Raw genomic sequence first — 17800 nt, 5'->3', positions numbered from 1 at the left:
AATAGACTTTAAAGAAAAAAAATCTGTATTTATAGCAGAAGGAATTGACTTAGCACGCAGGTTGGGTTCTATCTTCTCTGGAACAAATGAAGACTCTCTTGACTGTCTGTCTAAAGGGGGATCTATCTGGAATAAGGGAATGACCCAAGAACCCATGAGCAAGCTAACTGGGGCAGGGAGAGGGGAGAGGGGATAGAGAGAGTGTGTGTGTGTGTGTGCGCAGGTGCTCTGATGTTTTCTTAAAAGATTCTCCAGCAATACTTAATCATGTATTTACTTTTCTCAGTCTGTGACAACATGGATCATAGAATAGATGTCTCTCATCCACAGCATTAACTGAATTAGGGCACTTTTCTTTCAGTAAAGGCAACGTACATGCCTTACCCATAATGGCTCTGGAGTTGTTTTGCTTCCAGAAGAGCAGCCTAAATCTGAAAAAACATAGCAGCCATTCTCCTGAGTGTTTCCAGTCTTTGAGAGGGTTAAACAAAGGGCCAGGGGAAAAAAAATACACCATGAGAAAGAAGAAACATGAAGAAGAAAATAAGGGAAAAACACAAACCCATGAATACCAAAATTGATTGAGGCCGCTCCTCAGGGTTACTGCACACAGGCTGGGGGCAAGGCAGGAGGGACACTGGGTGTGATGAAATGATGAGATGGAAATGATAACATCACACCACGTGGGCCCGGGGTGAGACATTTGGAAGCACTTGCTTCTAGCATTTTGCAAACTGGAGTTGCAAAAGCAAGTCTGGAGTCTTTTCTAGCAACACTGAGGAAAGCTAAAGTCTGTTTTCAAGGGATGGTCCAAAGGCAAAGGGATGGTCTAAGTCAGTATTCAAAAATTTCTATGTGGATATCATTTCAAACACAAAAGACCCCTCAGGTCTTCTAACAGCTGCCTCCCTGCTACTGTTTAAGGAACACAATTCAAACAAGTCACAAGCTCACCCAAACCAACAGAAGGAATAATGTCATGGTTTATGCCACTGTAAGCACACTTCCAGTGAAGCCAGACTTGAGGTTTGGAATCTTATGTTGGCCTGTTACCTTTCTCCCCATAAATGGACACCAGGCCAGCTGTCCTGCAATGTGGGCCAGTAAACAGAAAGATGATCAAGCAAAATGCAACATTAACATCTGCAAAAATCTGTCCCTGCTAGTTAAAAAAGGACTCAAAGCCTGAGTCCCTGTAATGGTCAGTCTTTAACGGGATCACATGGCGGGGCTCTTGCCTGTTTAATACTATTTAAGAATTCAAGAGATTCATTAGCTATGCCTCATGCTCCTTCCAACTACTCCCATCTTAGTTAGTTAAACATATTTATATTTGTCCTCTTCTAAAAGGAGGCCGTAATGGTTCAGCATCATTAATACTGTAAGAGACCAGCCTGCAAGGCCCACTCTAACGCGCAGTGGACTAGAACCTCTCGGCTAGTTCCTTCTAAACCCTCAGGGATCCTCTGCATTGTAAGGGGAGCCATCAGGGAATGGGAAATTTACTTTACTCCCCACACAGTAAAGATGAATTTTATTTATTTTTTTATTTTAAAATAAATTTCTCCTTTTTGGGGGGGGGATAATTAGGTTTATTTATTTTTATTTATTTTTTAATGGAAGTACTAGGGACTGAACCCAGGACCTTGGGCATGCTAGGCACACACTTTGCCACTGAGCTATATCCTCCCCCTAAAAATTAATTTTAGAATATGAGTCAGGCTGGGAAAAATAATAATTAATTGTGAGATGGTGACTTTTACTCCCACATAAAGCGGGATTAAATGTAGACGCTCTTATGACCACTTAAGAAATTCACACATTTCTCTTCACCACCCACTTGACAACTTAACCAACCTTCTTGGACATGAGGAGAAGGTACTAGGGCCATTCAGATCCAGATTCTTGAATCTTTGTTGGAATAATAACTGTCAATATATTATACCCTCAAGGCTTCCACAATCTCTTGCCTTATGTTAATACAGGAGAAACTGTCCACTAATAGGATTTTTCCCCTGTATGTATTATGAGGCTCTCTTTTTTCCTAAGACCCAGTGAATCTACAAGTGACCCTAGTGAACTGTAAGTTGTGCTGGAATATGAGCACAAGCTGTGGGGGGGCAGGAGGTGCAAGGACAGGGACTTGGTATCCTCAGATCCCCATGCATACTCTGGTGGGGATTAAGAAATATATGTGATTACTATACATAAAAATAAACAACAAGGACCTACTGTATAGCACAGGAACTATATTCAATTTCCTGTAATAACATAATGGAAAAGAATCTGAAAAGAAAAAAATATACATATGTATATGTATAACCAAATTAATTTGCTGTATATCTGAAACTAACACTATAAATCAACTACACTTTAAGAAAAAAATTAATTAAAAAAAATATATATATGTGGGATGACAGGGTATGAGAGAATCCTGAACACTTCTGAAAAACATGTTTTAAATCAGATACAACGTGAACTCCTTCTTTAACAAACCCCTCCAAAGAAATATCCCCATTGAGTGCCCTAACTCTACCTACTGAAGGCTGGCTATGGACACTGACCCAAAACGCACCTACCCAGTAAATCTAACGTATGTGCAATTTGGCTTTATACCCACCAACCCTGGATTTCCCATTTGCTCTGTTACCTAAAAATAGCATGAGAGCCCAAGAGTACATTTTTTCTTCCCTCCCATGACCAGGGAAGCTCATTTACAGATCACATAGTGTCTTAATTATCTTGATAAGCCATTAAATTATTCCTTGGAAATAATAATACTCTACAGCACTCCACCTTAATAAAACCCCAAATATAAAAAGTGTTGTCTGAAAAAATCGAACTCTTCATTTAGATGTATGAAGAAGTTTTTTCTAGGTTGGCAGATGAACAAGGAACAGATGGTGAGGGATTGAGCTAACGAATGGACCTGACACACACACACACACAAAAACCTACTCTATACCAGCCAAAGGTACAATGCCTTTAATGAGGTGATGCTCCTGGAATGATGGGGAATTCAAATTCAACAAATATATACTGAGTGGCTCCTAGGCTAGCTCCTTTAATCATGGTATTTATTGTCATAACCACCCTTGTGCGGTGTCACTGTTTTCAGATTTCAGGTGACAAAAGAGCTGGAGTTTAAGACAGGCTGAAAAACCCCTCAGCGCTGACGAGGTTGACAACCCTGATGGATTCCAAGAACTCTAAGGAGCTGCTGTTTCCCAGCTGGGGATGGGTGCCCCACCACCTGCATTCCCTCATCTATCACATCTAGTAACAAGCCAGGATGCCAGAGTTAAGAAGAAAGTAGCTTTTCCTCAAAAATGCCATGAGCGAAACAAATAAGGAATATGGCTACAAAATATTCAGAATCATCCAACAATGATCCATCACCAGACCTGCAGAAGGTAGGGGGAGCTCTCTTAGAAGAAAGCAAGAAAAAGTGGTGATATTAACAGTGCATCAACTGTGCAGTGCATACATAGCGCGGCTTCCTCTCAGGTTGGTTAATGTGCTTTCAAGAAACAGAGGAGTGGCACTCCTAGACCACTGGACAATTCTGATGGACCATTAATGGTGTTAACAGTGCTCAGTGTTCCACGATGGTGAGTAACCACCTTCAGGAAATGGACCCCCTGCAGCAACCCGTTGTATAATTTATTAGGAAACCAACCACCGAAATGCTTACCTCTTTAGAAGGTGGAAGGACCAGTTGACCACCTGAAAAACATTTACACCCTCCCCCATTCTTGCTGAACACTGATCTTTCCACGTTGTAACTTTACTCTGGTTTCTTGTTATCAGCAGGCCTTCAGGTTGGAATTCTTGTCTCTGCAATAAAATCCCCCAGCACCTAACATACTGGGGATGAACTCCACTTAAGTGGACATTATTTGGCCACTTATGTATTCTTATACCTTGGCCCACACCAAGGTAGGCCTGGGGAGGCCAAGGCTAATTAAAAATAACCAAACGGCAGACAGTATTTACCAGAGTCACAGGACCACATTCATTGAATGCATGTTTGTGTCTGAAAGAGCACTCCATTAATGTTCACATTTACTGTCAGGGATGAAAGGCCACTGCTCACTATCTGTAATCACATTTTGTTCTAGGAGTACATTTACCACAGTGCAACCCATCTCATCCGCTTTGAAAGGAGGCGGATACTAAGGAGGCAGCTTGCCTCCCATCTCTGCCTCACACACAGCCCTGTTTGAGAAACAGCCAGCTGCCTTGTCCAGGTGAAGAGCAATTGACCCTGAGTAGGTAAGAACTAATAAGGATTCGGTAGATCCATATGGCTTACCATCAGTATATCATCTAGAAAATTGTTTTCCCAACTGGTGATGATTTAATGATGAGACCACAAAGAAGGACTTCTGCTAAACCCATTTTCATCAATCCCCTTCAGCACTATCTGATGCCTTTAGGGATTTCCGGCAAGCCAAGATGCAATTTCCTTTCTGCTTCAGCGAGCTTTTGTTCAAAACAACCAGCTGGGGCAAGGGAAAAAACACTTTGGTGATCATATAAGATAATGCATGTGAAAGTTCCTAACACAGTGCCTGGCATAAAATTGGCATTGAAATATAAGTTTCCCCCTTTCTCCAATCTCTCACCTTACATGTAGATTGTTGTTTTATTTATTTTGCTAATGCAGTAAAATGGATGGGAATGAGAAGACTTCCAGAGCTTTTGTGTGGGCTAGCTAAGGTAAACATTAGTTTTACACGAAGAACAAGTTTAGAAGCCACTAGTCACCATCATGGATTTTTTTTCCAAACTCTGTCCCTACCTATTTGATTCAATTTAACAAACATTTGTAAGCACTTAGGATATGTCAGACCTGTGCTGGGGAGTATAAGGATGAACAAGCAGGGACCCTGCCCCATGTGCTCACAAAACCACAGGCAAGCAGCTTCCAGATGCATATTTGGAGAGATGTAGGGAAGAAAAATGACTGAATGCCTACTCTCCAGGACAAGAGTTTAATTCATATAATCAAAGCATAATGAGACCAATGGTAGCATGCAAATATTGCCAATTAACCCACAAATGCCCATCTTTCCCACAAATATAAAAATTACAGCTTTTCCACTATGTAAGGAAGCAAAGGCAGTGTCAACAAGAAAGGCAAGTTCTTTCCTTATTTTTGGAGGGGGTCACAAGACATCCCTGCTCCTTGAAATATGTCTATGAGATAGGTACTAGGTTTTAAAGCTAGGTCAGAAAAAAATCTCATCATTTACGTACAGAGTAACACCCAATTCGAAAAGTTAAAATGGCCTGTAATTCAATGTCATGGCTAGAAAGCAAATGCAAGCAACAGTGAGGGAGCACAATAAATGCCTCCATTAATTAGGGTTAAGATATTCTCACTGCAAATCATAATCACTAGTTAGAAGGAAAGTTTCATTACAATTGTTAGTGCCTATCAGGAAATTATAATATACCTAAATTTAAATTTTATCTTCTAACATCTCCCACAGGGGCCTAAATTAAGTCAAGTTCATGCAATAGTTCTTTTAACACATGAACCTATCCGTTGTTTAGAAACGTTTTGCCGTCCTGCTGGTGATCAAGATGACCAGGAACAAAGCATTCCATTAATATTCACATTTACCAATGTTAGAGTGTAGAATGTAGCCAGTCCCCAAGCTCTAAGGGTACAGGTCAGGGACGAGGAGTTTAAGACTGAATGATAGGCTGGGCTAGATGCTGGAAGGCAACTGTCCTTGAAGATGAACAATGGGTAAAATCACTGGGTAATCTCAACCCGAAGGGCATTCAAGGTTGACAATGTTCACCAATGTGGCTAAGAATTATCGAGTCAGGAATACCACAGAATTATAGGTTCATGGAAGGTAGAGGCCACATCTCATGAATCTTAATACTTTCTAATCAGGCTTAGCAAGGTACTTTATAGATAGCAGACATTCAATAAATGTTTGTTGAATTACATTACTCAATACCAGATTTCTCCTGCCAATCATTTTACACCTAGAAGATGATCTGACATAAAGAATTGGAGGCATAAATGATACAAATATTCCAAGGTTTGTGTCACTGGGTCACATGGTCATATGTCTGCTTTCTCCTGATCTTTGTCTTAATAAATTCAATTCAATGCAGTAAGTATTTGATTTGAGTTCTGTCAAGATTCAATAGTCCATACTAACCACCCACCAGTACAAGAGTGAGTGATCATTAGTGCCAAGAGTGATCTCCAACACCCCAATGTTTTAGTCAGCTTGGGCTGCCAAAACAAACACCAAAGATTGGGTGGTAGAACAGAACAGAACAGAAATTTATTTTATTACAGTTCTGGAGGTTGGAAAGCCCAAAATCAAGGTCCAGCACAGTTTCTGGTGAGAGCTCTCTTTCTGGCTCACATAGCCTTTCCACAGCACATATATGTAGAGAAAGAATGATCTCTTGTCCTCTTTTTATAAAACCACCAATTCTATCAGATTTTGACCCCATCTTTATGACCTCTTATAACTCTAAGTACATCCTGAGAGTGCTGTGTATAAATACAGTCACACTGGGGGATAAGGTTTCAGCATATGAGTTTTGGGAGCACATAACTCAGCCTGTAACATTCCACCACTAGCCCTGCAAAATTTATCTTCTTGCATCAAAATACATCAATTCCATTCCTACGGCCCTGAACGTCTTAACTCACTCCAGCCATCAACTCTAAAGTTTAAAGTCCAAAGTCTTATCAAAATACTATCTAAATCAGATATGAGTGGGACTTGAGATACAATTCATCCTGAGAAAAATTTCTCTCCAGCTCTGAACCTGTGAAACCAGATAAGCTATATGCTTCCCAAACACAATGGTGGGACAGGCATAGAACAGACATTCCCATTCCCAAAGGGAGAAATCAGAAAAAAGAGGTGTGATGGGTCCCAATCAAGTCCAAAACCTAGTAAAGCAAATTCCATTAGCCCAAAAATAATCCTCTTTGGTTTAATGCTGTGCCCTCTAGGCAGCCCCAGCTCAGGATGGGAGTCCTAGCCCTGAGGATCTGCTAAGCCAGGTCCTGCCCCCAAGTTTCTGGGACACCCTGCGCCCATGGGTTTTGCAGGACAGACCCACCCACAAAGCTTTAGGCAGAGGACATCTGATCTGGTGAAACTGAGGTGGTGGCCCTGGTGACCTCTGAATTGCCTTTAGGGTCATTTTTCTTCTTGAAGAACAGCACACATTTGTAGCCAAGTAACTATCATTCTGTCTTCAAATCCAAGAAGTCCAACAGCCTTCCTTTATTTTGCCCATTATCTGTCCCCTTTGGTTCAAGCTGCTGGTGTTTCTGCTCATATAATCCCCAAAACTCTGTACTGAGTGACAGTCCAGCCCTATTTTTGATGTTTGCTTCAAACTCTTTCTCATTTTTTGCAATATGGACAGGCTGAGAATTTTCTAAATCTTCAGGATATAGTTCCTTTATTCTTAATTCCTTCTTCAATTCATCTCTCTCCTTTCTTTTTACTATAAGCAGTCAAGAGGAACAAAACACTTCTTTAAATGCTTTGCTTAGAAATCTTCTCGGCTAAATATCCAGTTTTATTGTTTCCAATTTCTATCTTCCACAAAACTCTAGAACACAGTTCAGTCAAGTTTTTGCCACTTGATGACAAGGAAGGAATTCCTTTCTTCCAGTTTCCAATAGCATGTTGCTCATTTCTGTCTGACACCTCACCAGAACTGCCCTTAATACCCGTATTTCTAGCATGCACCTCAAAACTCTTCCAGCCTCTACCCATTACCCAGTTCCAAAGCTACTTCCACATTTTTAAACACCTATTACAGCAGCACCCCATTTCTTGGTACCAAAATCTGTACTGGTCAGGGTTCTCAAAAGAGATAGAGCCAATAAGATACACAGATAGATAGAAAGAGATTTATTATAAGGGGTTGGCTCACACAATTATTGAGTCTAAGAAGTCCCAAGATCTGCAATCAGCAAGCTGGAGACCCAGAATAGCCAACATGTAGTTCCAGTCCAGGTCTGAGGGCCTGAGAACCAGGAGAGCTGTTGGTGTCAGGTCCAATCCAAAAGCTGGCACAATCAAGACTCAAGAAGAGCTGTCTTTTCAGTTCTGGTCCAAAGGCAGGAAAAGACCAATGTCTCAGCTCATGCAGTCAAGCTGAGAGGAATTCCTTCTTATTCAGGGGAAGGTCAACCTTTTTGGTTTGTTCAGGCTTTCAACTGATTGGAGAGGGCCACCCACGCTGGAGAAAGTCATCTGCTTTACTCAGTCTACTGATTCAAAGGTTACTTTTATCCAAAAACACCGTCAAAGGCAACCCAGAACAATGTTTGACCAAATATCTGGGTGCCCAGTGACCCAGGCAAGTTAATGCATAAAATTCAGCTATCATACCTACTTCCAGGAATTTCCTTATAAAACTGACATTCTCGGCCATCTATAATAAGCCCCATAGTTAGTTATTTTTTCAGTGATGGAAATCAATTTCACTGAGCAGTCAGGACCTTCTCTTCCTCACCTTGTGGATAACGACATACATCTGTGAGATGGATGGCCAGAGTACGGTCTGTAGCCATGTGGTACTTTTCTCTATGAAAAGTTAACTAGGTCCTTATGAGGCCCAAGCATGAAATTTTGGCTTCATAATAGTATACTGAATTCTTACTAACTGGGCCCCCTAGTCAGTATTTTTTCTACTTTATGATTCTTCTCAGATAAAATAGTGATTCCTTAATTGCATGTCAGAGTGCCTTGCTAGGTGTTACAGAGGGTACAAAGATAAATAGTTAAGAGCTTCAAGCCTTAAAGAACTTAGAGTTTAGCAGGAGAAAGAAATGCACACAAGTAATTACAATTCAAGGCAGAGGGAAGTAACTCCGAGAGGAAAAAAAAATGTTTAAGTAGCATGTTAAAAGGCAATGCAAGATTACTTCCAGATGGGAGGATGCCAACTGTTTCTTTAAAGATATGGGCATTGGAGCCTGGTCTTACGTGTGTGTCTGTGTGTTATGTGCGCATATTAAAATACACATACACTTGTACAGAATCCTATTAACATTCTACTACATGAATCCAATCAGATAGAATTTAAAATAATAGGGTTTAAACCAAAAGCTACACATCTCCACTGAGATGAAGAATTTCTATGAGAACACATTCTAATCATTATTACCTTCCTAGAGGATTTGAACTAGACCAGAGTTTGTCAAACCATGGTTTTAAGCATGATCAAGCAGTATTTTAGATAGTAGTTCAATATGTCAAACAAATAAAGAATAGTGGCTTAGATGGGAACTGAAGGGAGCCCCATCTGCCCTGAGCTTTCTTTCCGCTTCCCAAAGACCCTTGGGCTCTACAGAGCCCAGGGCGGAAACCCCTCAAGATGATCACCAAGTCTCTTCCTGTGTCACTGTCTATGATTCAAGTCTAAGGGTCATGGAATGCTGCATAGTCTAGAAGGAACAGCATGTTGTATGAGACTGAGAATCATCCCTGGGAGTATTCCCTGTACTGGGGGAGGAAGCTGAACCATGTGAGAAGGAGGAAAGCAGATCATTTGTTCAAGGTCCAGGAAGAAAGGCTTTTGGAAAAGGAAGAAGAGAAGAAGTCAAGGAAGACATCAGCAGCAAGGGGGGAAAGCAAGTCATGTGTTTTTTATCTAAGAGCATTTGGATCAGGATTGAATGCAGAATCCAGAGATTAACTGCTGAATTGAAAGTGGGCTCCACAAGACTGAAGAAAAGGAACAAAACTGGAGGAATAACCCGCCCAGACTTCAGACAATACTAGAGAGCTACAGTAATCAAAACAGCACGGTACTGGCAAGAAAATAGACATATGGATCAATGGAATAGAACAGAGAGCCCATAAATAAGTCCACAGACTTATAGTCAATTAATCTTCAACAAAGGAGGCAAGAATATAAAATAGAGAAAAGGCAGTCTCTTTAGCAAGTGGTGTTGGGAGAACTGACAGCTGCATGTAAGTCAATGAAGTTAGAACACTCCCTCACTCCATATACAAAAATAAACTCAAAACAGCTTAAAGTCTTAAATATAAGACAAGACATGATGAACTTCCTAGAAGAGAACATAGGCAAAACACTCTCTGATATAAGTCTTAGCAATGTTCTCCTAGGGCAGTCTACCGAGGCAAGAGAAATAAGAGCAAAAATAGACAAATGGAATCTAATTAAACTTACAAGCTTTTACATAGCAAAGAAAAATATAAGCTATTTTGCAACCTATGGAATGGGAGAAAATAGTTGCAAATGATGCAACTGACAAGGGCTTAATTTCCAGAATATGTAAATAGTTCATACAACTTAATAACAAAAAAATAAACAACCCAATCCAAAAATGGGCAGAAGACCTAAACAAGCAATTCTCCAATGAAGACATACAAATGGCCAACAGGAACATGAAAAAAATGCTAAATATCGCTAATTATCAGAGAAATGCAAATCAAAACTACAATGAGGTATCACCTCACACCAATCGAATGGCCATCATTCAAAAGTCCACAGATGGTAAATGCTGGAGAGGGTGTGGAGAAAAGGGAACCCTCCTACACTGTTGGTGGAAATGTAGTTTGGTGCAGCCATTATGGAAAACAGTACAGTGATTCCTCAAAAAACTAAAACCAGACTTACCATATGATCCAGCAATCCCACTCCTGGGCATATATCCAGAGGTAACTCTAATTGGAAAAGATACATGCACTCCAGTGTGCACAGCAGCACTATTTACAATAGCCACAACATGGAAACAACCTAAATGTCCATCAACAGATGACTAGATAAAGAAGCTGTTGTATATTTATACAATGGAGTACTACTCAGCCACAAAAAGGATAAAATAATGCCATTTGCAGCAACATGAATGAACTTGGAGAATGTCATTCTCAGTGAAGTAAGCCAGAAAGAGAAATAAAAATACCATATGATTTCACTTATACGTGGAATGTAAAAAAAAAGTAAAAAGAAGGCACTAATGAACTCATCTACAAAACAGAAACAGACAGGCATAGTAAACAAACGTATGGTTACTGGGTGAAAGAGGGTGAGAAGGGATAAATTGGGAGTTAGAGATTTGCAAATATTAACTATATATATAAAATAAACAAGTTTATACTTGTATAGTACAAGGAACTATATTCAATATCTTGTAGGAACCTACAGTGAAAAATATGAAACCGAATATATGTATGCATATGTATGACTGAAACATTATGCTGTCCACCAGAAATTAACCCTCTGTAAACTGACTATATTTCAATAAAAAAAAAAAAGAAAGAAAAGAAAACTAAAGAAAAGAAAAGAAAGAAAAGGAAGGGAAAAAAAAGAAACGCGTTCCAAATACAGGCAGGCACATCACCCAGAGGCAGCTCTGCTAGCTGGGCCTAGGTAAAGCAGGGATTCCTGAGGGAATTCAGGACACTAGCTCAGGTCCGACGCGGCAGCCCCAACAGCAAGCCAAGAGGCAGAAAAATGCCACTCTAATATCAATGATTTTCAGTGAGTCAAAACCACAATAGCAGCTTTTCATGGGAAGAAAGGGAAAAAGGGCATTGCTTGTCAGCATCCAGGAGCAGAGCAAAAGCCCACTTTCTAGAGACTGTTCCAGATGCCTCTTCCAGCTCTTTAGAGCCTACTGGCCTCCAACAGCCATGTTCAGTGTCTCTCCTTTCATGCACAAAGAGGTCATTTCAAATCCAGGAAGTGAGAGATAGCTTTCTGCCTTCTAATACCTACCAAATTGACCTTCTTGCTCACCTACAGGGCTGTTTAAAATCAGTCTTCCTGAAAGGGAACCCTCCTCCTACACTGTTGGTAGCAATGTAAACTGGTTCAGCCACTATGGAGAACACTATGGAAGTTACTTTAAAAACGAAAAATAGAGCTACCATATGATCCAGCAATCCCACTCCTGGCCACATATCCAAAGAAAACTAATTTGAAAAGACACCTGCACCCCCAACATTCATAGCAGCACTATTTACAATAGCCAAGACATGGAAGCAACCTAAGTGTCCATTGACAGATGAACGATTAAAGAAGATCTGTGTATATATATACACACACATACATACACACATACAACACAATGGAATATTATTCAGCCATAAAGAGAATGAAATAATCCCATTTGCAGCAATATGGATGGACCTAGAAACTATCATACCAAGACAGAGAAAGACAAATATCATATTCTATCACTTATATGCAGAATCAAAAAATAATACAAAGAACTTATTTACAAAACAGAAACAGACTCACAGACACAGAAAACAAAGTTACAGTTACCAAAGGGGAAAGGGAGGTAGGGATAAATTAAGGATTTGGGATTAGCATATTTATATATTTATATATATATAAAATAGATTAAAAAAACAAGGACCTACTGTATAGCACAGGGAACTATATTCAATATTTTACAATAACCTATAATGGAAAAGAATCTGAAAAAGAATACACACACACACACATATACATCCTGGGTCACTTTGCTGTGTGCCTGAAATACTATAAATCAACTATACTTCAATTTAAAAAAAGAAAAATAAAAGCAGTCTTCCTGGCCCACATATCCCCGTAAGACAAAGCCATGTGCTGTCTGCTCTGGGACACAGAGAAAGGTGTCAGCCCAGCCCTCTCTCTGGTCATGGTGCTGCCAGCCTGTGGACATCTATGACTCTCGAGCCCCAAGAGCTCCCAGTTAACAGAGGACATGCTGTCTTTTCCTTTACAGTGTTCTCAGTCTGGTGTGGCCAGGTACCTCATTTGGTACTTTCTCTAATCCTGACCTAAGCCATAACTCTAACAGCTAAAAAAAATCTGTTTCTATCAGCCCATCAGTGAGGTAAGAAAGCTGTGTTCTCTAAATAGAAGCCATCAGCACTGGAAAGTGAAGTGAGCACTGCCATTTGAGAGTCAGGAACAAGATCAGCATCCTAGCTCCTGCCATTCACCAGGTGGGTGACTTGCAGCAGTCACATCACCCTTCAGTGGCCTCAACTGGGATTACAATACCCACCCCCAAATCAATAAAGATTTATTGAGTGCCTGCCTCCTATGTGTCAGGAATCATGCTAAAGGCTAAGGATGCTCTGGTGAACAAATCAGACTTGGCCTTTGTCCCCACACAGCTTAAAGACTAGCGGGGGAGAAAGAATCTAAATCAGTAAACAAATGTATAATTACAAATTTGATGTGTTCAGGAGGATTAAAAACAGTGTGTTAGAAAGAAAGCAAGACGGGGTAGAGGGTGGACTCTCCGCCACCTGGGAAGTAATAGAAAGCGTCTCTGAGGGGAGGGATGAGGAAAAGCTGCTAAGACGACAGTGGAGAAGGGGATTCCAGACCAAAGTAACATCACTGGCAAAGTCTCAGAGGGAAGGAAGGGCTTGGCACATTCAAGAACTCAAAAAGGCTCAGGTGTGTGGAGCTGGGAGCTTGGGGAACAAGAGGAGACTATGAGACAGAAGGCTGGGGAGCTGGCTGGCCGAGTGAGGTAACTCCTTGAAAACCAGTGCTGTGCTGAGCACAGAGCAGGCCCTCAGTTAATACGAGTTCCACATAAATGCCTTGTCTGGCTGATAGAGTACATTTTAATTTATAATCTAATTGATTTCTAAGAACCCTTCTAGTTAAATGATTCTGGTCCACAATTTACTGAGAAAAAAAATCTAAGAGTCCCTTGTCCTTTATAAACCACAAATTACAAATACAAAAAAAAAAAAAAGAAAGAAAACAAAAAGCTAACAGAACCCTTGTGGAAAGGGAACTCCACCCTTAGAGCCACTATTCCATCCACCCAGAGTAAGCATGCACTATTTAAATGCTCTTTAGGCAAACATGCCTGGTCCGAGGGAGGCAAAAAAAGCTTCTACATCTCCCAACATCCTGCAAGGTTAACAGCATTTCCCAGTTCCCTTTCTTTCGTGAAGAAACATTAACCTCACACATCAAGAAAAAATGGTGAAAATTCTCAGGTATCCCATTAAGAAGACTCAGTCAAAAGCAAGTTAGATCATTCTAGGCACAACATTCTATTCATTTATGCTCAAAAGAATAAAGCTTCACAACCACTTCTGATCTGAGTGATGTGTCCTCTTTGGGGACCCATGTCTTCTTTCTCTAGTTGTAACACACATCCATCATTCAGTGGCCCCACTGGTGGTTATCAACCATGAATGCAGAGCCACTGAAAAGGCAGGATTAAAAACCAATAAAACGTTCATTTTGCCAGGGAAACGTCTGTCACCTGTGATAGAGCAAGGGATCTGGAGTGAGACACAGCGAGATCCAACCCGCAGCTCTGCCACTGACTGACCACACGAACTTCTGTTCCCTTCTGAGTCTCGGTTTCCTTTTCTGGCACACAGAGATAACACCTAGCTGGCAGGGCCTCTGTGGCTTTAAAAAAGACCGTGTCTCAAAGGCCCTAGCCCTGTGTATGGAGCATAACAGGCACAAAATAACAAAAGGCCAGGTTTGGAAGGAGGCACACATTTGGGACATAGCAAAGCCCTTCCCAGCAGGACTGCTCCCTAGAGGCCTGGCCACCAACACAGGTGACAGGTAGGAAGGACGAGAGCTCGCCATGAGAGACCAAGCCCGCGGAGCTCACAAGTGTCAGGAATTTTCCACGAGACCTCAAATCTCCCGGGGACTCTGTCCTACAGGACAACAGGGGGACCAAGGGCTCCTGGGTGGGCAAGGGCACTAGGGAACCCCCCAGAGCCCAGACTCAGCCTCACTGAGAATTAACCAGAGAAGCATTTACCTTTAAGAGCTTATAAAGCTACAACTGTCCCTAGCCCCATGTCAGAGAGACACAATTTTGGGGAGATTCTCAGGTTTTGCTACCATCCTGGCTCATATCTCTTTTGCCAGATGGATCCACTGTTTGTTATTCCTGTCTTTCTGACCAATACCCTGTCTAAATTCTGCTGACAGACCCAAATCATCCTGGTTAAAGTCAGTTCAATTCTCTTTTGCCTCTTGTGAATCCTTCATCTAGCATTTCCATTCTTCCTCCTGGTGATAGATGAGTCTGAGTCCGTATCATTTTAATATCCCTAACACTAAAGGGGTTGATCTAGTTCAAAAATGAGTCCACAGCTCACTGAGCAGCCATCATGAGCAAAGCTCACCCTCTCGAATTGAAGATATTTATGGACAAGAAGTTATCACTGAAATTAAATGGAAGCAGATATGTCCAAGGAATATTGCAGGAATTTGATCCTTTCCTGAATCTTGTGGTAGATGGGTGTGTGGAGATGGCAGCTAGTGGGCAACAGAACAACGCTGGAATGTGGTAACGTGAGGAAATGGTAACATCATGTTAGAAGACTTGGATCGAGTATGAACAACGGCTGTGTTCACCAGAGAGATCAGCTGCTTCCACGTGTCCCCTCCCCACATTTTACGACAATGAAAACTGGGTCATGTACATTTTCTTATTGAACTTTTTGTTAAATAAACTTTTGTAATAGTCAAAAACAATGAGACCAGAGGTCTTATTTAGTGGTCTAATGTGTTTTATATTCTTGGTAAAATAACCAAGGATGAAAAATCACATTATTCCAGAAAAAAAATATGAAAAGGTACATGTATGATTGAAACATTGTGCTGTGCACTAGAAACTGACACAACATTGTAAACTGACTATACTTCAATTTTAAAAAATCACATTATTCCAGAAATGTGTGACTCATTTATATGATTCTATGTGATATAGGAAAAATCTAGCAAACGATCAATAACCGGAAGAAAGGAGCAATTAAATTTGGAATCCACATTATTAACTTGAAATCCACAAACCTGATTCTATATAATAAAACAATTGACTCTCCTCCCAATCTCCATTTATTATCAAGTCATACTGAGAGAATTTTTACTTCATTTCACAGAACAACAAAAATAGGAGGAGCTGCCCCTCAACTTACAAATGAGGGAATCAAGGCTCAGCTAATTCATCTAGTCCAAGAGGAGAGGGAAATGATCATGGCTGGATTTCAGTCTGGTCAAGATCAATGAAAAGGAAATGGGGCTAGACCATCCACAACCATTGCAGAATGAGAAGGACGACGGCAGAGCTTACGTCTGGGAGGCCTGGAGACCAGACTGACAAATGGTGGCTGAACACCAGTCATAACCAGAGACAACTGAGTGTATCACTGACCTGGTGCCAGTCCATCACGGTCTAAGTTGTACCTCCTATCAGCCTGTACACATATAGGTAGAGGGAACTGAACAACTGTCTTTAGCCCTGGCTTTAGTATTATGACAACCTCAAGGAGAGGAAATGCTAACTCAAAGAACAGACTCTTAGCTGATGCTAAAAATGCCTTGGAATCACCCCTAGCCTACCTTTGCAATTTCTCTTGAAAAGGCTGCCCTCCTTATTCATTTTGACCTGACCCAAGGTTCCAGCTACTAGGTATAAAATAAGTAAGATACGAGGATGTAATGTACAGAACAGGGACTATAACCAATATGATAATAACTTTGAATGACATATAATCTATAAAAATATTGGATCACTACGTTGTACACCTGAAACTAACAAAACATTGTAAATCAACTGTACTTCAATTTTTTAAAAAGGAATAAATGAAGGTCTGAGGCCTTCCCAGCACTCCACAAATCACACCATGAGAATGGATGCCTACTTTATTTATGCATGAGGCCAGGCCTTTGGGTGAAACCAACATGTACCACCCAGAGATCTGAGCCTAGATCAAGAAGGTTTGCTGGGATATTTTCAATAGTTAAGAGACAGGGCTAGTGAGCATTCCATCATGCTTTACCTAAACATCCATCCATGAGCATCCACTTATGTCATAGGTATACTGTGCTAGGTGTTTGGCATACAAATAGGAGTAAGACCTAGTCCCTCCTCTTGTGGGAAGGGCGACATTAAAGAAGCACTCAGGGAACACAGAGGAGAGGTCATTATCCCAGCTTGGGGAGGCCTCAGCTCACTGCCGACTGGCTGAACCTCTAAAACATATAACCCGACAGGAGTGTCTCCTTCCTCTACTCAGATTCCCTAGAGCCAACAGGGGCTGTCTGGCAAGAAAACGAAATGCTAATGGAAGGTAGGAGAAGGGACTTTCAGGGCATGCGTGTTGAGTTAGGCTGTGATGACCTAGGTTGGAAGGTTCACAAAGGAAGCAGCCAGCAATACCAATTTCCCATGAAAGTAAGGGATGGCCAAGAGAACTTCTTTGAATCCATGGAGAGCTTCCAAAAAACGAAATTCTAATTTCAGATCTGCCAAGGGGCAGAGAGGCCTGATCTGAGTTACCTGGTGAGCCTATCAGTGCATCCCCTGAGTTATGCTCTCTACCCAGCAGGGTCCCGGGCACATGCTCTCCCACTGCAGAGCTGTATGTGCCAGGTCTGGACCAAGTATTTTCATATGACAGCTCATTAATTTATCCTCACAATACTACTACAAGGTAGCTTATCATTATTCCATTTTGTATCTGAAATGGAGCTCAAAGAGTTTAGATAACTTGCCCACAGTCATGCAGTTTTTAAGCACAGAAACAGTGTCAAATCCAGACCTAAATCTGTTAACAACTCACTCAGACTCAGAGTTGATCATCTTTCCAGAACATTATGCAGCATACAAATTGACCTTCAGTTCTAGGGAAGCAGGAACAAGGTTTTAGAGAAAAAGGCAGCCTTTTATTCAACAGAAATTGTTCATTTGATGCCTCAATGTTCACAGTGTACACACAAGGCCACAGCTAAGCCTTGCAACTCATAAATGCTGTTT

At 41.1% G+C, this 17800-nt stretch overlaps 1 protein-coding gene and 1 pseudogene across 1 annotated transcript in view; one reads left to right on the top strand and one right to left on the bottom strand.

The window, feature by feature from the left end:
- Nucleotides 1-17800, bottom strand: part of KCNH1 (potassium voltage-gated channel subfamily H member 1) — a 337403-nt gene that overhangs the window by 137982 nt on the left and 181621 nt on the right. The gene's annotated exons all lie outside the window — the stretch shown is intronic.
- Nucleotides 15150-15379, top strand: LOC123615167 (small nuclear ribonucleoprotein G pseudogene; annotated as a pseudogene).

Source organism: Camelus bactrianus, chromosome 23, assembly GCF_048773025.1.
Source record: "Camelus bactrianus isolate YW-2024 breed Bactrian camel chromosome 23, ASM4877302v1, whole genome shotgun sequence".
Classification (NCBI taxonomy): Eukaryota; Metazoa; Chordata; class Mammalia; order Artiodactyla; family Camelidae; genus Camelus; species Camelus bactrianus.
Note: the sequence above shows the minus strand (reverse complement) of the source record. Positions and strands in the feature narration are given on the sequence as shown.